The following is a 22,695-nucleotide window of genomic DNA, read 5'->3' as shown; positions in this document are numbered from 1 at the left end:
TAGAGGCAAACACTTTTGTTACTACCGAAGTCAATTGCCACACAAACGGGCCTTGGAATGTGGAAATGAATGTGCACAGCAAAAACAACAACAAAACTTGGCATCAATAACAACTACTGCATTCATAATAACCACACACCGATTTTTAACCGCAAACGCACATTCGAGTATTTTTGTACGTATCCACATAATCAAATGCATTCGCGCACATACATATATTTATATGTACGTTTGTGTATGTCTGCGTAAGCCCTTCGATTCGACAACCACTACCGCGGACAGCTTTAATGACAACCTAATTATGCGTGCAAATGACTCATAAATATTTTATGCGTGGAAGTGTCATCACGGCGAATGCTGCCTTCCGAAAATTCTGGTATGTGGGCATAAGTTTGGTTAGGTCAGGTTAAAGTGACAGCCGCTGAAGCGATGGAGGTCAATGTCGGAATAATACAGTTTGATTAACCGCTGGCGCATGAACCATGCATTGTCCCTGATACTTAAATAGCATCAGTCCTTTAAGTAATTATTGGTAGAATAACTAAAGTCTCTAGATGATAACGCCTTTTTCCGCAAAATGCAGGGCAGTTACAGAGCAGCTGAAAAAATTCTGCTTCCTCCCCACTCTTTTTACAGCATTTGCAATATCTTTGGAAAAGCGCGCCCAGCATTTCGGCATGCTCACCTACTGAGCAATGCCCTATGAGCATGCGGGTAAGAGTAATTAAACCTCGGGTTTCAGAAAGTAATTAAACCTCGCCGTTCATTTCCGATAAAATGTTGCTCCCGTCCGCATTATAACATGACGAGCTGTACTTTATTCTTTCCACTTCTCGCCGGCTTGCCTACTAGAAAGCTTCTTAAGCAGAAATCCGCAAGTGACATAAGGCTCAAGAATGGGGTATTTTCCAGGAAAGCTCTGAGTGGTCTTAAGACGAGCATATGTAGCATATTTTATAAATAAATATTTAGTAAAATAAACAAAAATATAATAAATACTATATTAATAGGTCTATTTATAAGTTCGTGCGGTTTTACAACAGATGGCGTAACTTGATTATTATTCCATCGATCCACATTTCCAAACATTCATTGGAGAGCTACTGTCGTAAGGCACAAACGTCAGTATAAGTTTTTTATTTGAAGCGTAAACAACAATATTTTTACCACACTTGAAAATGTCGAATTTCGTGCCAAATAATGTGTTTTTGCGGGGAATTCTTCTTCATTATTTTAATATGAAGAAAAAAGCAGCCGAAAGTCATCGTATCTTGGTTTCGTAGTTTATGGTGAGCATGCTCTATCTGAGCGAACGTGCCAGAAGTGGTTTGCACGCTTTAAAAGTGGTGATTTTGGCTTGGAAGACGAAGAACGCGAGGGTGCGCCGCCAAAGTTCATGGATACCGAATTGGAGGAATTGCTCGATCAAGATCCGGCTCAAACGCAAGAAGAGGTTGCAAAAACTTTGGGAGTTGATCAATCAACCATTTCCAAACGTTTAAAAGCCATGGGAATGATCCGAAAGGTAGGCCATTGGGTGCCGTATGAATTGAAGCCAAGAGACGTTGAACGCCGTTTTATGGCATGCGAACAACTGCTTCAACGGCACAAAAGAAAGGGTTTTTTGCATCGAATTGTGACTGGCGATGAAAAGTGGGTCCATTACGACAATCCAAAACGTCGGGCAACGTATGGATACCCTGGCCATGCTTCAACATCGACGTCGGCGCAGAATATTCATGGCCTGAAGGTTATGCTGTGTATCTGGTGGGACCAGCTGGGTGTTGTGTATTATGAGCTACTGAAACCGAATGAAACGATTACGGGGGATGTCTACCGACGACAATTGATGCGTTTGAGCCGAGCACTGCGAGAAAAACGGCCGCAATACGCCGATAGACACGACAAAGTTATTTTGCAACATGACAATGCTCGGCCACATGTTGCACAAGTGGTCAAAACATACTTAGAAACGCTCAAATGGGATGTCCTACCCCACCCGCTGTATAGTCCAGACCTTGCGCCATCCGATTACTATCTCTTCCGATCGATGCAACATGGCCTGGCTGACCAGCACTTCCGTAATTACGATGAAGTCAAAAAATGGATCGATTCGTGGAATGCGGCAAAACCGACCGAATTTTTCACAAAGGGAATCCGTGAATTGCCAGAAAGATGGGAAAAAGTAGTAGTAAGCGATGGACAATATTTTGAATATTAAATTTGTAACCATTTTACGTCAATAAAGTTTCAAATTTCGAAAAAAAACCGCACGAACTTATTCATAGTCCTATTATAATAAAAAAATAATCCTTAAAAAAACCTATCGTCTGGATAGGCTTTTATCCACTGCGTCCAGGTTGATTTATTGTGCGCCCTGCACGTCCTTGTGCTCTTTTGGTGTCAATGCCAACCCGATTTTGCGTATGCACTCTTATTTTATAATGATTTTTAATATATCATGGCTCAATTTTGCTAATTTTCGCGATACTCCATTATTTGTGCTGTTGTAGAAGAATGTCGTTGTCTCAACGCAGCTAAGTCCGTTCCCACTTTCTTCAGATACAGCGCGTGTGTTTCCGTTTCAGTCACCTGACACTTTCAGGTCATTGAAACCAACCATTGGTACTGATATGAACTTCGTTTTGTCTGGATTATCGACTTTAGCTTGATCACACATCCGCGGATCAATACCCTTTGGAGGGTTCTCCAAATACTCTTTTAGTTGGTCTTCGTCGAGCAGCACCAGCGCCTGCACTTCCGCGATACCAAGACGGGCTATTTGTGCTTTTACATTCGGTTGATTGAGGTAGTTTGAAACTTTGGTGGCGAGTATACGTTTTGCTTCGTTGGGCATCATTTGAGATCGCTCCTCAAGGTATATTACTATTTGACGTTTCTTCTTCTCATGTTCTTTGATGGATTCAATGTTTATAGCGAAGTTTGGTTTAATACCAAAAATACTATTGAGTGAGGTGACAATTTGCTGCTGTTGGACGTTTACGTCTGCCAACTATTTGTTAAAATTGAATGCGACCAATCCCATTTTATTAACTTTGCCTGGCAAGCGATTATAGCCCATTGCCTAAAAATGGCATAGATAGTTTGGGGTGTAATTTCCACCGGTACCGCATTTTGTGAGTAAAATGACTTTGCAGTATCCCATATGGTCTGCAAGTAGTTCCATTTGGCGATGAGAGTATCGAACTAGAACTGTAGACATCCTTGAAGTTGCTCCAAAACCCCCAAAGCCAGAACCACTATTGGTGGCATTAGTCCCGAAACCACCAAAAGCAGCACCGCTCCAAAGTCACCGAAACCAGTTGTATGGGTAGCTATTGCAGTACCACCAAATGGGGAGGGTGCAGATGTTGCCGCGGCGCCTAAACCAATAGCACCAAAAGCTGATGTACCAAAAGCAGGTGCTCCTGCCTACGTCGCTGCGGTGCCACAACCAGGAGCCGCCGCCGTACTGCCAGTGCCGAATGATGAGAAGGGGTCGCCCGATGTAGCACCTAGTGAAGTGTTCCCGCCGAAAAATAACATTTCGCCAGACTGCAACTTTCTTATCACGTCTTTATAATTTTACAATTTTCACAATACAGTAATTTATAGTTTTGTATCAAACAAAATTTCGTTATTAGCCAAGAAGTTTATTTGTTACATTTATTTTACTATTTTATCAATAACTTTATATTAGCGCTTAACTTTAATTATTTAGTATTGCGAGGAATCGAACCAGCTCTTAAGGAGAGAGTATTTGTAAGTATTCATCATATAGTAGGTGCGAGTCTATGATTCAGTGTCTCCTGTGACCTAATGCTTCACAATTGCTGATCAATTTTTCTATGGATTTCTCTTCCACACAGCAGAACAAACTAGTGCTGGATAATCCTTTTGTCTTGAAATGTTTATTGCAGGCAAGTGGCCTGTAAGTGCTTCACAGAGTAATCTGAGGCTCTTTTTGTCTAAGGTTAAAGCAGATTTTGCTCTGTTGGTATGAAAGTTCAGTAACATTTTTTAGTGATTAAGGCCGTTTGTGTCATTCCAGTATCCCTTGGTTTTTATTCGGATCCATTTTTGGTTTAAGGTTACTTTTTTTAAAGCCGAAAAATGAGGTTTGTTCAATAATTGGTTTTACCGCCCCTGTTTTAGCATAAAAGTCTACCGCTTTCGTTTTCTTCGTCTCCCTTATGTCCTGGTACCCAAATCACGGACACCTGATTCACTGTCGCCAGTTTGTTAAGTGCATTGTTACACTCTGTAAGGGCAAAGCTTCCCCTCTGTTTATAGTAACAAAAGTCGGCTCGGAGCCTAAATTCAAAACACTAATTTTATTTTCTAGAATAAAGTCCAGTAGTGACTCGTCTCTAGCGTTAATGTCGCTCCTCCCCCTCAGGATGTTATAGGCATTTGCGTCGCAGGAGACAACCAAATCTTTGTTCTTCCGGACTGCCTCTTGCACCAGCGTACGGACTTTGTCCGGCGGGGCGTCTCTGTCATAGGCCATATAGGCGGAGGCTGGCCAAAAACCGTGGAGTAGTGGAGATTAGCAGCAGTCTGACCACTGCCTTACCCTCAGCTGTAGCAATAGTCGAAGCCACCTTTGTTGGTTTTTTGGGAGGACCGACCTACTTGTAAATAATGCTTTTCCCGTTCAAATTCATTTTTGGTCCCACGAGTTTCGGACAAGGCAGGTTCGCCTGTGCAGAGGTCCGTGAGCACAGGTAAGGCTATATAGAACCGGAGGTTTGCCAGGTATCCGGAGCACTCCGTTCGAGACTGAGCTATTTTGGGTCTAGGTCCCCAGCCAGGCTGAACTTCGGCACGGGTCGTATAACACCTTGTTCCGACCCAGGGCAGAGCTTGGTTATCGTTCAAAAAGCAGCCCGAACAAAGGGAATGGAGTGCATTCGCTCAATACTGGAATGTATTCAAGTGACCACACTATCATCCATTGGTAAGGTCTGGTTAGTGATTTGACTAAGCCTCCGCACCACGGCAAGGTGTCTGCCTTCGCATAGGAAGGGATTAGTGTTCCACTCTTCCCTAGACGGGAAGATAACCTTGTATCTCTTTATAAAATTGAGTATGGGTTCCGTGTGATCATTCGCCTGAGTTACGCATACTGCATGTTGAGCTAAGATCAAGATATTGAGGTGTCCAGTAAGATCTCTTGGTTTAAGTTGTTCTTTCATGTGAAAAGAGAGTGGTTGCATAGTAGCTTTCTCTTGTATTGCTAAGTGTAGGGATGGTAGACTTAAGAGCGCTTCCATCCCAGCAGCAGGATCGTTCTCATAGCTTAGGCACTTCAGCCTTTGTAATCTACACAGTTTTGTTATAGCTTCAATTTGATAGGTTTTTATCCACCATACCAATACAACATATAGTAGCATTTGCTTTACCATTTGGGTGTAGATCCAGAAGGTCATATTAGGGTTTCTACTAGGTTGTCCGCCAGGTTAGACCAGGGGCGATAATATTTTTTTTTTTTTTTTTGAAGGCTGTAAATGACATAACTAAATATCAACTTTCTCGGTTTCAGAATATATAAACATAGAGGAAAATGAAATTGCGGATGAAGCTGATATGTAGGGAACTGAATTGGTCTCAGACACCTCCTACGCGGTCATCAGTATCCCCCTAACTGTTGCTAAATTTCAGATCTTATTTCTCAGGAAAGCGCAGAAACGATGGAGCTCCCTTTCTTTGTTGTGCTATTTTGAAAACCCTTTGGTCCCAGTACAATAGAAGCAGGACTCACAAACTCCTGGGGACTTCACGACATTCAATTTCCACACTCGTAGCTGTGTTTACCGGTCACTGGACGAACGGCACACACGCGGGAAAGCTAGGGTTACCATTTAACCGCCATTGCAGAAGCTGTGCAGACCTTTCAGAGAAGAAATCTGAGCACTTTCTCTATAAATGTCCGCGTTTGACAGCTCGACGATTAAGGTCTCTGGGTGCTCCTTTCTTCGACCGCGTTGGACAGTGCGCCAACCTAAATCCCATCAATCTTCTCCATTACATCAACAGCTCTGGCTGGCTGTACTTACTTAGGGTGGGGTTATCGAAATAATCTTCTCTGTTGAGTAACAGTCCAGTATCTTTTCCATGGTTTTCAACATAAAAGACGTAAGACTGATTGGCCTATCGGATTTTGGAGATTCAATAAGCTTTGGTAGTTATAATACTTAAACCCCCCTTGTTATCTTAGGAACATAACCCATTGAATTGATTAGTGGAGTACGAATATACGATCGTTCACCTTAATTAACTTTCACAAAAGAAAATTTTAAAAAATTTCACATAAGTTTTAATTTCAGTTTTATTCAAACAGAATTACCTTTGACCTTTCGTCGATTAGTACGCATATATATTTCCTTTTCCCCTTTTTCTTGCCTAGCAAAAGCACTTTTCTATCAAATGCTACCTATTTATGTCATCACATCCTTCTGCATTCATATGAGTATCTATGTATATGTGTGTGTGCGTGTGCGTGTGTTTGCCTTCTTGTTTGTTCAAGTCGGTCCGCTCATTGCTTGTAACAATATATTGAGTTTACCTATTTGGGCGTATAAATGCGGTCTAACAGTTTGTGTGTTTATTTGTTTGTGTGTGTGTGATTGTTTGCACTTGTGTTTGTTTGTTAACAAGTCGCAATTTCCAATATCAAAGCCAAAGTACGTAAACAATGCAAATTTCCCAAAACTGGCACACAAAGATGAAAGCCCAATACTGGATTGTAAGTCAATAGCCACAACAAAAGCAACAAATGTGGAACGCTGAAAAGTGAAGTGTATGGGCGGTGCACTACTTAGGCGCAGAGAGGCGTATGGGTTCTCACTTGCCACAAGTTTACACACAAAACATTTACCTATGAAGATTTACGTTGAGTCTCATAGTTTTGCAAAAACAAAAACAACGGCAATAACAACTTACATGCTTCAATACCTAGAGGAATTTAATCTCTTTGTGACATATGTATGTATAAGTACATTGAGTTGTTGCAGGTCAGTGTAGGCACAATGGGTTGTTATGGGTTAAAAGAGAGACAAAAAATGTACGCCTTAAAATCTTTTGGAAAATCAGTTTCAGATGAAGCTGAGTTTATAACACATCTTCGTGATGAAAATTATCTACACGATTGATTGCCAGAATTGAATTAGATTGAATTACATAAACCATAGATAGAAGGTCCATAAAGAATACAGACTCTTTGTTATGCCTTAGATTGATCACGAACAATCACAGTTTCTGCAAAATAAATGTCACCAAATTCTATATATTCGCGAAACTGAGTCTTAAAGTTCTTTAACGAAGTATCTACCGATCGTTTGAGCCCTTCGCTAAACTTTTACTCATAATGAAGATGTCATCCAAATAGGCTAAATACGTTTCACCTTGCATAATCCGAATGGCATCACAGAAAACTTCCACAACCAATTCCCTATGCTGAAGACTTCCCGATCGCAATCCTCAATTTTCAACTGGCAGTAAATTTTTTTTTTTGGTCAGATTTATTTTGTTCTTTCTTTTTTTTTGTTTGTTTTTTTCGTAACTTAGACTATGCTCAGAACTCCCTAAAAGAACAATATTTTAAAACAACATCTGGGCGCGTTTTTTGAAAGACTTTTTAAGGGGACTAGATGATCAAGAAATTTCAAAAACTCGATTTTTTGTTTTTGCGATATTTCGAAGGTATAGTATCTTAAGAATATACTGTGAACTTTTCATGCGGAAATTCTCAATGGCATAGCTTCAACAGCCTATTAACTAGGCAGGGAGCGGTCCGCCCGCTCCTGTACCTCAAACGTTAAACTCAGTTGTCTCGAATCGATTTTTTTCGGCCCGGTGTTGTCAAAAAAAACAAAACTATTCAATCGAATAGTCTGAAAGTTTAATAAGGTCTTCACAACATCAATGGCTATCCCGTACTAGAATCATATAATTATTTTAATATTTTGTATTTTTTGATTAATAAACTGAGAAAGAGCATACAATCATACGAGTACTGATTAATAATTTGTTTGAGTTTTGTGTTTCAGATAAATAGAAGAGCCAAAATGGATATCACTGTCCAGGCCCAATTTTTCGTGAGGGTCAACTTCAGTGCCATTTTTAAAATTAAAAATTTTTTTTTTTTTTATTTCGTTAAAAGAAATTTCATTATAAAGTTCATCAAAAAAAAATTTTTTTAATTTTTGTATGTAAAATAAATTGAACAAAAAGCCTAAAAAATGCAATTATAGTTTTCAATTTTTTTTATTTAAAAAAAATTCTGAAAGTACCCTAAATTTTCGAGCTCTACACCACCGGGACCCGTCCTAACGTATGACGCAGAAACTTGGACGATGATAACATCCGATGAAGCGACGCTTGGAGTGTTTGAAAGAAAGATTCTGAGTTAGATTTTTGGACCTTTGCACGTTGGAAACGGCGAATATCGCAGGCAATAGAACGACGAGCTGTATGAGCTTTACGACGACATAGACATAGTCCAGCGAATAAAGATCCAGCGGCTACGTTGGCTGGATCATGTCGTCCGAATGGATACAAACGCTCGGGCTCTGAAAGTATTCGATGCGGTACCAGCTGGTGTTAGCAGAGGAAGAGCTCCTCTGCGTTGGAAAGATCAGGTGAATCGCGTCAGCGGTTGTCGCACCAGTTAAGAAGAATAAGAAGATCACCGGGACCGGGAATTGGGCTTTAATTTCACGCATGTCCTCATGGGTAGTTTGGGCTACCGCTCACCGTATTTTCCAATTTTTAGACCATGCGTTGACTTGATTAATCTTTTGAGGTTCTAGAATATCATTCGTGCAGAGAAGCCCCAACATTTTTTTTATAACAAAAAATGAGCTTTTTAATTTTTATAGAGCAGTAAACTTTCAAGCTTGATTTTGCAGCACCTTACTTTTTACACATTAATGTGTGTAGCGTAAGAGGAAAGACATAATTTTGTTTTGTATTTTTTTATATAATTAGTTGAGTCAAAAAAAATTAAGAAATATCTTAGTTTATAATGTTGTGCCGCAAACCTTATATTTTTGCTAATATTTGCTTGCATAGATGACAGGCCAAATTTTTTGCTTTTTTGTAGCATAGATTAAAGCCCGCTATGTAATAAGAAAATATTTTTTAAAATTTAAAAGCGAAACTATTTCTGCTTTTCCCCCTTTTTCAACCCACTGTTGCAATTTGGCAATAGCAAATCGGGTGGAAGGTGACAACTATTGAACATAACGGCAGCTCAGTCATCAAAGTGGGATCAATTGACCAAAATGAGGTGCATCCGAAGGGAAAAGTACAACCGCATGTGAATTCGTGTAAAGACAGCAATCACACATTTTTCTTATAAAACAAAATTCACACAAGCAGCTGTACTCTTAGCAAGGCGTTATGCAAATGCGAGCGTATATGCGAATATACAAATTTATAAATTTAGGCATGCACCGACACCAACTAACGAGTACCGTGCACCTGCAACGCAAAAGCCTAGTCCACATGCGAGTATGTATTAGTGTATGTGTAATCTTAAACATACATATACTGAATATCAGCAAGCCAAGTTCTGGATGTAACCAAAATGCCTGATCCGAAGCCACTAAACTCCGCCTACTCCTTAAAATATTGACCTCATCAAAAGAATTTCTTCAAACTCTGTGCTGCGCTTTCCTACTGCAGGAGAAGGAGTCTACTAACTTCTGTGCACTTTTGACTTTGTACCAGCCACAGTGCCAATAACAAGTAGCCCTCGAACATGTTTCATTTGTGTATGTTTATCTTTTGTATGCGCCTAAAAGCATGCCAAAGCTGCTGGTAAATTGAAAGCAGTTGATGGCTAACAAAGTAAGATTTTCAATTCAATCGAAACAAAAAACATTAAGCAGGTTTATGCATTCTTTCATGCAAGTGGACTAACCTATATACATACCCACATGTGTATATGTAGCGGTAAATGTGTGAGGAGTGTGTCTTTTTGCGCACAAAAGCACATGCCATGCACGCACGCTCGCACGCACGCACGCTCATATCAACATATGGATTCAAACGAAACCGAGAATTGTCAAACAATAAAAGCATATTGACAATATTGACAAACTTGTCGGTTCGACAATAAAATTTATTCCAACTGCATAACCTTTTGACTTTGCCTCTTCACTCTCTTCCCTCGTCACACATTTGCTTTGCTGCGTTTTGCAGTTGTAACATATTTTTTTCATAAAAGCTTTCTCCTTGCGACAAATAAAACTATTACACAAGCAGTAAAGTCAATAAACTCAATCAACCAGAAAATCATCAGCATATTTGGCAATTGAATATTTTCCATGACTTTTCTTATGTCTGTCTGATTTGTAAATGGAAATGGTAGCAAAAGATCGAGTTCAGGCAACCGACTGACCTGCTGGTCACAAGCAAATAAATTTCTGTTATATACCAAAAAACACACACTTTTGTGATTGTGTGTATATAAAGGGTGACCAAAATGGGTCGACTGACACCTCATTCTCGCTTCAAATCTGCACTGCATTAGAGTAATACCTTCGGAAGAGCGGCAACTGCTTTATTTTATTTTATTTTACTTATTCACTTCAAGCCAATGGTTAGGGAATCGTATAGGCAAGAGCAAGCCACATTAAACAGGTAAAAAGAGTAGAGTGAACACAATAAAAGAAGCTATGGTATTTCGTTTCTGCCCCTAATTCCTAGAATTCTAGAATGCCAAAATCTATAAACAGAAGCTAACAGTCTGGGGATCAAATTAAATAGAAAAAAAACAATCGGGCACAATATTAAGTCGAATCCTTGTTCTCCTTATGTTTGCGACGTGATTTTTAAGTTGTTAAATAAAATAAATAAATTGTATTTATTTGAAAAACTGTCATAGAGTTTACGACATACAAAATCACTACCAAAGTTGTTTGTGGGTGTAGGGGGTGTCAACTAATATATTAAATTAAAGAATTAACTTATTCTGAGAGTAATTGTGTGCATTTTTGTCTAATTAATATTTGTTAAAATTATTGCTTACTAAAGAAAAATACCTTATTTGAAATATCAGGTCAGTCCATAAGGTCGTGCGTTTTTTAAAGTGGGTTTTAAAATTATTAAAAAAGATGTTTAAAGTATTTCTTTCAATAACATATTTTCTTTCATTATTTACAATGTCCCCCAACGTTTAGGCAAATTTTTAATTCCCTGCTCAAAAAATTGTTTGTTATTGAAGCCAAAATACGCTTCGATATCCCTTTTTATAGCTTCTTTTGAGGAGCAGTTCTTGTTACTCATATGGGATTGAAGTCCACGGAAAAGGCGATAATCACAAGGTGCAATATCCGGAGAGTATGGTGGATGCGGCATTAGCTCCCATTCGAGCTCGTTCAGCTTGCCTAATGTTTGCCTTGCGGTATGAGGTCTTGCGTTGTCGTGGTGAAACAAAACTTTGCGTCCATTCACTAAAGTTGGTCGATTTTTTTAAAGTGCCTCATTCAGGTGTGATAGCTGATGGGAATAATAATCAGCAGTTATCGTCTGGTTTGTTTCCAGAAGTTCATAATAAACAATACCGGTCATATCCCACCAAATAGACAGGAGGATATTCTTGGGGTGAAGGCCATCTCTAGGGGTCGGTTCTGGTGTTTCATCTTTATGTAACCATTGGCGTTTCCGAACAGGATTATTGTAAAGGACCCATTTTTCATCACCAGTAACGATACGGTTCAAAAATCTTTCACTTTCAAGCCATTGCAACAGCTGAGAACACACATTCACTCCCTGCTGAAGGTTGGCGACGGCAAATCTATGCGGAACCCATTTTCCCCAGCTTTGAAACCTTTCCCAACTGAACCAGGTGCCTGTGAACTGTTCCATGCGATGAGTTTAACCTCTGAGCTTTCATATCGACTGTCAAATTTGGCTCAGCTTCCACGAGTTCGAGCAAGGCGTCGGAGTTACAGACGACCAGCGCGCGGGGTATCCTCCACGTCACAGTTACCACTTCGGAATTTTGAAAACCACTTTGCGCAGTCCTTACACTCTGTGAACAGTGTTTATTTCTGCAGCAGCAGTTGTTGCATGTTTACCACTTTAAAAAAAAAAAGACTCGACTTCGAAGACTCCATTTTATTTTTTAACAACACGTGCTTCTATCCGCGACTAAAATCACTTGTTGAATACACAATACATCAAAGAAAATGTAAGTCAAAGTTCCGTTATATTCTGCGAATAATTTTTTGTATGCAAAACTCGTACAAAAGTGAAATTATGGGTAAAATTCGCACGAACTTATGGGCTGACCTGATATTTGCTAGAAATGCTCCTTTGGCGAGATTTATGCGAGAACTTAATGTTTTATCCAAAAGATCGTCATTAATTTCCCAAGCTTGTTTGAATCTCTTTTACACAACTCGCGAATGAAAATATATTTCACAGCATTAATGAAACTATTCTTCTACTAGTATGCAAGAGTTATTGTTCAAAGACTGAAATAATAAATAACTCTATATGTGTTGTATATGGAAAAATAAATATTCAAATACATATATAAGTACACAACGGATTCCTTAAAATACTTCATACAAAACCTGGTTACCTTACCTTGCGAACTGCTTACTACTGAGTGATATACAAAAAAAAAAACACAGGTACTGCTAGTCTTATTTTAATTGGCAAGAGATTTCCTTTGCTGTCTGTCTGCTTGCTGCTTGCACCACAGGTTGCATGTGTTGTCGGCGTAAATTATTGTTTAAATGCTTTATTGTGTGGCACGCGTACAATGTGTGCTCGAGAAGAGGTGAATGTATCCCAAGCACTGCAATGAAGGAAGCAAAACAAAACAAAAAAAGTGGGAGAATGCATTCTACGGCAATGCGCGCATGTGAATTTCATTGTTGCTGCATGCAACTCATTGCTTAAGTTACTTGCAATTTCCGCCCTTCTTTTAATGTGAATATACATACAACGCTTTACTTTGAATGTTTGCCGTTGTATTGTATTTGTGCCACAATGGCCTTCAGTAAATGAGTGTTAAGACACAGGAAACATTTAAAAATGGCCACCAAACACTTACGAATGCAATAAGTCTAATTAAAGCGAAGTGTCTGAAGAGTGAATAATGTAGACAATTTTCATGAAACTTTTCAAAAGTTCGACAAAAGCATTATGCTTTAATGGCGGCAGTAACTCTATTTGCGCCACGGCCTATTCGGTTTCCAGCACACGGGGCGTATGAGTAATTACCTAATTGCTGGTGTAGGCATAATTCTTATTTTGAAAATTTTTTGTGAGATAGAAAATTACTGAACTCCAGCTATACCAGGTGTGCGTTGCTGTGGCTCAAACTTTGTGTTGTTCGAAATGGTGTCTTGCGTTTGAAGTTTTGCCTTACTTTTAATAAGAATAGCAATAGCGCATTTTCCAAGAATGCTCCCTTGTTGCTCGTGATAGAACAGGTGATATCTGTTTAAAATCATAATAAAAATGGGCCTTAACTCGGCCTTTAAGTCCCACAAACTGACTAATACTACAAGGAGTCCTTGTCGATAGGCAATTGACTAAACGAAAGTTGATTAAAGGAAAACCCGCAACTAAAGTCGAAAGCCAGTTACCTCCATTGGCTGATTAAATCTTGCTTGCCATACTAAAGCTGATCTGGTCTGAATTAAGAGACAAGTCCATCAACAAAAATATCAAAGCTATTCAACGAACGCAATTAAAAATACTACAAGCAATCACTGGTTCCCAACTGGTAAAACAATGGATATTAGAAATGAAGATATTTACAAAAATATGAAAATTTCAGTGAAGCAGAATTAATGCAACAAATCTCAAAATATAAAAACAAACAGTCTACACATCCTAATCATATTGCAAAATCCATTCTGAAATTATGAAGTAACTCCCGACTATTTAAAAATGACTTACAAGCCCAGCCACAGAATACTAAAACAAGTTAAAAGAGAAGAAACATCTGCTAAGCTAATGCTGAATATGGAATACTAGGCTACGATTAGAAAAGTTATTGTTTGTATCGACGTAATTGAGAAAATGCAATAATATCATTGGAAAATATTAGAAACACTCATCCTATGACTTGGTTACTTTTTCGAATATCATTAAGAAGGCCATTACTTTTTGAATAACGAAGATGTCTCATAACCTCCAATGGCTAGAATCCAGATTTCATCACTTTTCTTAAATATATAAGATCCTCTGACTCCTAGTTAGATCATAGGGCGTCAACGATTTGTTAGCATATCGTGTTTTAGGTAGGTAGGTTGCAAGCCTTCCCACCTCCAAACACATTTTTGTCTGTTTTGATCTGCGAGTGGTATTTTATTTCCTCACTTTACTCTGCATTATCGATGCTTCCACCCGATTCATCACCTGGGGACAATTCCCAAAGGGGGGCCGACAACTCCGCACTATTCCTGAAGCTGTGCTGTGTGATCACTGCATTAAATAAATAGTAAACAGTTTATTTGCTTTTCATTTAATTCAAACATTTTTTTAGTATGAAATCCATCATAAATAAAATTTTGTTGCATAGTTCAAGCACCTACCAAACCTATATGAATTCAAATTCAACAAATATTTAATGAAATTTAAAAATTTCGTATTAAAATGTTGCGAAAAATTCCATGTTCGCAGTTTTGTAGTACATTGGATTTCCTAGTGGCTGAAAACTCCTATTGAATATTGAAATTTTTTTTGCTGGTAGTCCAAACTATTTACGAACAGCTTTACGGACGTTGTTGCTCAGTAATTTGAGAGAATTCATAGAGTTATTATGATGTTTTATCGCTCTGTGCAAAAATGCTCCAAAACACCGCTCGAAAATTTAATATATCTTGTTACATATTTTACTCGCCACAAGTTTATTGGAGTCAACTTTTTCAAACGATTTATTGCCTGGGTGTAGTCAGCTTTAGAGAAAAATATACAGAAAACTAACAATAATTTCATATTTACACTCGCTCATTTTGATTTATTCACTCGTATATCCATATCCAATTTTACTAGTCGAAGAACTAGAAATTAAAACTAGAAATTTGTAATTTATTCACTTTATTGAATATCAATTTTGAGAAGAAGAATATCAATTTTTATGTGGTCGTTGCGTTATTACTCATACCGTCAAAGAGCCTGGATAACAGCATTACACCAGTAAAGAAATTAGTGCATAGTTTATAGTAATGAACTAGTTCATGGTGTAACAATTAGGTAACTAGTTTATAGAGGCTCAGTTGACGAACGAATTCATAGTGGATCGGTTGATGAACGAGTTCATAGTGGTTCAGTGTATGATAGAGTTCATAGTGGATTAGTTGGAGAACTAGTTCAAAATGGAATATATGGAGACTAGTTCATAGTGGGTCAGTGAATTAACTAGTTCATAGTGGATTAGTTGGTGAACTAGTTCATAGTGGGTCAGATGATGAACTAGTTCATTTTGATTCAGTTGATGAACTAGTTCATAGTTGGTCAGTTATGTAACTAGATTGTGGTGCGGCAGTTAGATAACTAGTTTATGAGGGCCTAGTTTATGTTTATGTTTAGTCATTACACGCATTATTTTCACACTAGTTAGCGGACGTAAATTGCCGAATCAACCTCTGTCTACAATTAACGAAATGGTCGGTGTACTCATTGTTCGCTCTTATACCAGTCTCTGCATCAATGTTATACCAGTAAATGCATTATTTCATAGTGGACCAGTTAAGAAACTAGTTCATAGTGGTCAAAAGAAAGCAAAAAATTGATTCCATCTACATTTATTCTCATTTAGGTCAACTTTTCGTTTTATTTTTTCTTTCTTACTTTTAATAATAGAGAAATACTTTCTTTGCTTATATGCAAATAGGGAGCGGTTCTATGTATAATTGGCTAGCAAAAGCTTATTACGGCATTATTTCTAAGACTAAGTATGAGGTTATAAAATTAATAATATTCTTAAATGTATTCATAAAAATATTTTGATGCATTGAATCTAAGAAGCAAGTAGGCGGTGACTCCGTGGTATGCCGGACTATCGTGCATTCTTCAAGGATTCAGACAATGTTTTTTAATTCAACTTCTGAAAGGTAACTTTAGGATGAAGCCTAGGTCTTTAGAGTTCATCGTGCCGCCCACTTTTAGATGGTTTCGTCAAATTCCAAAAATTTGCCTTGCCCGAATCCACGCGATAATTATCAAGAAAACTACACTACAACAAAATTAAATTTTTCCACAATGGCAAGATTCAGGGAATGGATTCAGTAGAGGGAAAAAAATATTTTTTAATAAAAATTATTAGGTGCGCAACTGAGTGTCAACAGATGCCGCCAGCAGTATGTGCTAATTGATTCTAACATAACCTAAACGTCGTAAACGAAGTTTAGCAATATGGTAAACAAACTGCTTCGACACATTAGTGATTTTGTTTTGGTATCATATACTTTTGGTTTTGTGAAAATGTCTGATTTTGTGTCGAATAATCGTCATTTGCGGGAAGTGCTGATTTTCCTTTTTCATTCGAAAAAAACGACGGCTGAAGCGCATCGAGAGCTAGAAAAAGTTTATGGAGATGCTGCTTTAAGTGAAACAACGTGCCGAGATCGGTTCCGTCGCTTCAAAGACGGTGATTTTAATGTTGACGACCGTCCGCGTGAAGGAAGGCCAAAAGCCTTCGAAGCCGCTGAATTCCAGGCATTGCTCAATGAGGATCCGTGTCAAACGCAAGAAGAGCTTGCTTCAGTATTAGGAGTTACCCGCCAATCCATTTCCAAGCGTTTGCAGAAATTGGGGACTTGGGTTCCTTATGAGTTAAAACCAAGGGATGTTGAACGTCATTTTTTCGTTTTTTCGCCTGTGAACAACTGCTCCAACTGCAAAAAAGGAAGAGTTTTCTTCATCGCATCGGGATGGGTGATGAAATATCGATTCATTACAGCAATCCAAAGAAAAGAAAGTCATGGGGACTGCCCGGTCATGTCTCTACGTCGTCGTATCGGCTGAATATTCACGCTGCGAAGGTTATGCTTTGTATTTGGTGGGACCAAGTTGGTGTTATTTATTATGAACTGTTAAAACCAAACGAAACCATCACTGGGGATCGTTATCGACCTCAATTGATGCGATTGAGCCGAGCACTGCGCGAGAAGCGGCCGCAATATGCGGAGAGGCGTGAAAAAGTGATTCTACAGCATGACAACGCTCGGTCTCGCGTGGCCAAACCCGTTAAAACCTACCTACAAACACTGATATGGGAAATCCTGCCACACCCACCATATTCCCCAGATATTGCGCCATCTGATTATCATCAAAACAAATTTTCCAAAACACGCTAACGAAATGCTAAATAGTGTACAGGATCCGGCACTCGAAGTGTAACCAATTAAAAGGGTCATCAATTTATTTTGGAATATTACTTTTATTCAATTCAAAGTAAAAAATGTGTGAAAATAATACAAAATTAAGAATCAATTTACTTTTGCTGGTATGACCACTTTTTGCCTTGATTATGACTTTCAGACAGTCCAAAAGCGAATCGCAAGCTGCACGAATGTGACTTGCAGTTATGCCAATGCATCAGCTGCACGAGCGCACAGTGCGGCCGATTCCCAAAAAGCTGGCCAAAAGTCGAAGGAAAAAGTTTCTATATAGAGTTTTTTTGTCTTTGGGTTGGCTACAGTAATGCCTTGAGTAGTGAAAACCGTTCATAGTAACGTCCTGTACCCTAAGTATCCTCTGTATTTTCAGTCGCAACGTGGCCTTCGTTTGAGCATCGTATTACTGTCGATGAATAGTGAAAGTTGTACACATTTGAAAGATTTTGTAATGGAGTAAATTGAACAAAACCAAATGGAATCATCTTCGGAAGGTTAGTAAAATACGAGAAATCTTTAGTACATATCAATACCTCGACACAAAATTTTTAGCTGCAGCAATACGTAGATACATTTTTTGCAATTTTTTTTTATAAAATTTGAGTTTTCAAACTGTATAGTTATACAACGCTGTCATATGCTGCTTTGAAACCTATTAAAGGTTACTCAAAAAAGTAATGGTTACTGAATAAAACAAGATTCAGCTGCTACCACTTGCTAATCAGCGATCCCGAAAACATATAAATTTACCTGCATCTTGATTATGTTCTTGAATATACGCTATTTCACGTGAGGGGGTGGCCAATAGGGGTGGAAGGGGGTGGATTTTCAAAATTTTAAGATCAAATTCGTAATCAGCGACCCCGACAACCCCCGAGTAAGAAATTTTGAATCAATTACTTAATTTTTTGAGTTTTGGCCAGCTTTTCGGGAATCGGCCGCACTGTGGAGCGGTCTGAAATTGGTTATACTATAATAAGAAGATCGTAAAAATTACAATAAGTGCCTACAGATCCTTCCATGGTATATATTTCTGCGTGCAAGATTAGCACTTCTTTTACCAAGGTTTCGGAAAACTTTATTACAAGCACAAAAATCTCGACACTTTTTTGTGTTACTTCAGATCACAACTGTGTGCAAAATTTTAATTCGCCTATTTTGACACGAAATATTTTTTCTATTTACGGTCTCACTTTTCAAGGGAGTAATAAAAATTGCCAATATTACGAATCGTAAATAATCATTTCAAAAATACTTACTACTATATATTATTTTATATAAATCATTAATTCCAATTATCGCACTAAACTGGTTGGTATTTATTATCCCCATGAAATGTTGCAGCAGTCACCATAAATCTAACATTAAATCAGTTTTTATTATAATTGCACCTAATTTTAATATTCACCAAGTCAACACATAATTATATCACATTTAGAGCAACGGGCAGACAATTCCTGATTGCCAAACAAAAAGCTTACTTTCTCACCATTATCACCTGTGATTCATAATGCACGGCAATAGAGAGTGGAAATGCCAAAATAAATACTATAATTGATATTGGATTACACACCCATACATATGCATACTACTTATTTATCTGTAAAGTACGTTGTACCATTGATTATATAGAAATATATTGATTTTTAAAATTATGATAACGACCGGCATTTACAGTGAAATGAAAATGAAAAAATATATATGCTGAGTATCGTCCAAATCATATTTCAATGCAACGATTGGCATAATTTATGTTTATTGCGCTCATTGCTGTGCAATGCCTTGCAGCTGTGTGTCTGATTGTCCATTTGAAAATTTTCAATAAGTTAATTGAGTGTGTAAAAGTAATATATGTTACGCAAATCCCAATGTAAATCGAAGTAGATATATCACCACACATACAATAAAATGATAAATAAATTTAGTTCCATGAATATGAATTAAATTTTGCATTGCCGAACAAAGTAATAATTTAGATATTTTACTAATTATAGCTTCACGCACACAAAACACAAAGTAAATATAAATGAATATTTCTATGTTGATGTGGGTTCATTTGAAGGTGTTGCCTTGTATGTGTAAATAAAGTTTCCAACAGATAGTTTGTTATTTGAAATTTACTATTTCAATTTAACCCGGATAAAGTCAAAGGCATATGTACAATACCCTGTAGTAAAACCTAATTGTTCTGAATTATCTACTTTACTGCCAGTTGGCTGAAGTACTATAGTTTGTCTTCTTTTTCGTTTTGAATGTTAGTAACTAATATTTTTTGCATGGCGATGTTCTACGAAATAACGATAGTCAGCAGATTCATAGTGAACCAGTTGATTAACTAGTTCACGAACAGGTTCACAGAGGACAGTTGATTAACTAGTTAATATTGGACCAGTTGATTAACTAGTTAATCGTGGACCAGTTGATTTACTTGTTGTTGTTTTAACAGCATAGGTTGATTTACTAGTTTACAGTGGATCAGTTGACGAACTAGTTTCCAGAGGCCATCTAATGAACTAGTTCACAGTGGAACAGGTGATGAATAGGCCATATTGGACCAGTTGATAGACTAGTTTACAGTAGGCACGTTACGTATCTAGTGTATAGTGGAGCAATTTATGAACAAGTTCAGAGTGAATAAGTTGATGAACTAGTTTGGGGGGGATCAGTTGAAGAAATCCTTCATAGTGGACCAGTTGATGAACTGGTTAACAGTAGCTCAGTTACATAACTAGTTTATAGTGGCCCGGTTAACGAATTTGTAAATTCATACATTATTTTGAGACAAGCCCACACTAAGTCTAGGTTCGTGGCCTAGTTCGCGATCTAGGAAATTTATGCATTATTTTCACACTAATTTAAATCTTTATGGCTCAGTCTTATATCATTTAGTCAGTCTTTACGTCAATGCTATACATTTTAACGAACTAGTTCCTAATTGGCCATTTAACGAACAAGTTCATAGTGGATCAGTTAATTGACTAGTGGGTCAGTTGATGAACTAGTTTGTAGTGGAACAGTTGAAGGAGTAGTTCATAGCGGACGAACTTGTTCACAGTGGCTCAATTACGTAATTAATTGATAGTGGACTAGTGGACTAGTGGTTCACAAACTAACAACTTAATACATTACTTCCCCACTAGTCTACACTAAGCCTCTGAATGAGCATTACTCCAGTCATTCTCTGCATGGTTCAATCTTACATGATTTAGTCAACCTCTACATCAATGATATACCTTTTAACGAGCTATTTAACAATGGGTCAGTTGAGAAACTAGTTCATAGTGGATCAGTGGATGAACTAGTCACAGTGGGTCAGTTGATCAACTAGTTCGTAAGGGATCAATTGAAGAAGTAGTTCGTAGTGGATCAGTCGATGAAGTAGTTCGTAGTGGATCAGTTGATGAAGTAGTTCTTAGTGGCCCAGTTGGGTAATTGATTTATAGTGCACCATCTCACGAACTAGTAAATGCACGCATTATTTTCACACTAGTTAGTGGGCGCAGTAAACCTCTAAATCAACATTACTCTTGGCAGCCTCTCCATGGTTGAGCGTTATATCCGTTAACAAACTAGTGAATGGTGGTAAAAAAAGCAAGAGATTGGTTCCATCAACATTTATCTTCATTTTATGTAGCCTTTCCATGTGAAGTTTTCCTATTTCAGAAATTGCTGTCACCTAATATACATGACTGTCTGGTCATTTTACGACTGGTACAATTCTAGTCCACCCCGAACTAATCTGATTTCTTCCAGTTAAAACCAGCTCATGAACTACATAGAATGTACGCTAAGTAATTTGGCTTTTAACTTCAGGTTATGTAAGAACTAACACACGCATGTGAAAATATGCGAACACACACCAGTGCATGTGCAGCGAAATTAGACAAGGGAGCCTAAAATTGTACTATAATAATATTAATTTCCATAATATTTGCATTTCAAATGGTTACACACACACACTCACACATATTTTTGCAATCCTACACATATATGTAGATAATAATGCATACAGTAGTAGACACAAAAATAAGTACCAGGTGGATGCATAACAAAATTTTCGTTCATGTGGCGGTTAAGGCAAGTTTTACCCGATGCATTTAACCCTTTCAATAAGGACAATATTGAAAAATAATATGAAATTACCCCAAAAGGCTCATTCGTCTTTGAAATTATCAAGAATTAGCAAATTATCAATTATCTACAAAAATATAGTTTTTTTGGCACTTGCGAAAATTGAGGTTAGCACTTATTCCCTTCTTATTGTTGATATCATTTCACTTTGCGAGAACAACAGAAAAAAGGCGAGGAAATCCATGATTTTCTCGGTAGATGGTTGTAGTGATGGATATCTCGTAAAGTATGGATCAAATGTCGTAGTTTACATTTCACACTAAAAAAATTGGTGTGCTGTTTTTTTGTTTGTTCCATTCAGATGTGAGTTACTGGATGTTAACAATGGAAGTCAAGAAAGAGAAACTTCCGCACATTTTACAGTTTTGCTTTTATAGAAGCGAAGATGCAAGCCAGGTCCCTGAAATTATGAAGGTGAGTTGTGTTTAAGTTGTCGATACTGTAACAGCAAATTACGTGCAATTTGGTTTCGTCGATTCGATTTAGGCATTTTTTATGCTAAAGATGCACCTGCACAGGTAGGCCCGTTATCGAAAAGTCTATTAAATCGCAGAAATAGTCATAGCATCGCCCAGGAGCTAAAGATCGACCAAAAAAACAGTTTTAAATCATTTGCGCAAAACTATATTATTAGACTTATTTTTCCCCAAACGATAATTTATACTTTCTGTAAAACAAATAAAATATAAAAGCGCTCAAGACACTTCAATTTAAAAAACTCTATACCCAAAACTTTACACATTGAATAAATCTTAAAAATATGAAAAAAATGTCACAATACTTACAATTTACTTCTTATTATACTGAAGCCTATAAATTGAACAATTTTTAGAAGAATAGACGACAATATCTAAAATGATTGCGTTACTTGACAGAGAATCCCTCAAATGTGAAAAACTTTTCGATACAACTTTTTCCCCACTTCTGTCGCAATTTTTGCGTGTGTTCTTCATCAAATTTTCGCAATGCTACCATTGAAATTTTCTGTGGTACTGTTTCAATTTAAGCAAAACATTTCTCTTCGAATTTCTCAACTTTCTTTTAAATATTTCTCAATATCGTTCAAAGATCGGTATTGTGGCACAATCGGCGGATTTATTATTTGTGAGACAAAATAAATGATTTGAGTTTAAGAAAGTTAATGGCAGATCACGCGTTCAGAGCTATGAACTAATTTTGGATAAAACATTTG

General features: G+C 37.7%; 1 pseudogene; it reads right to left on the bottom strand.

The window, feature by feature from the left end:
* Positions 1–2,365: 2,365 nt before the first annotated feature.
* LOC128864624 (probable nucleoporin Nup54) lies at positions 2,366–3,546 on the bottom strand (annotated as a pseudogene).
* Between the last annotated feature and the right edge of the window lie 19,149 nt (positions 3,547–22,695).

This window comes from Anastrepha ludens, chromosome 5 (genome assembly GCF_028408465.1).
Source record: "Anastrepha ludens isolate Willacy chromosome 5, idAnaLude1.1, whole genome shotgun sequence".
NCBI lineage: Eukaryota > Metazoa > Arthropoda > Insecta > Diptera > Tephritidae > Anastrepha > Anastrepha ludens.
Note: the sequence above shows the minus strand (reverse complement) of the source record. Positions and strands in the feature narration are given on the sequence as shown.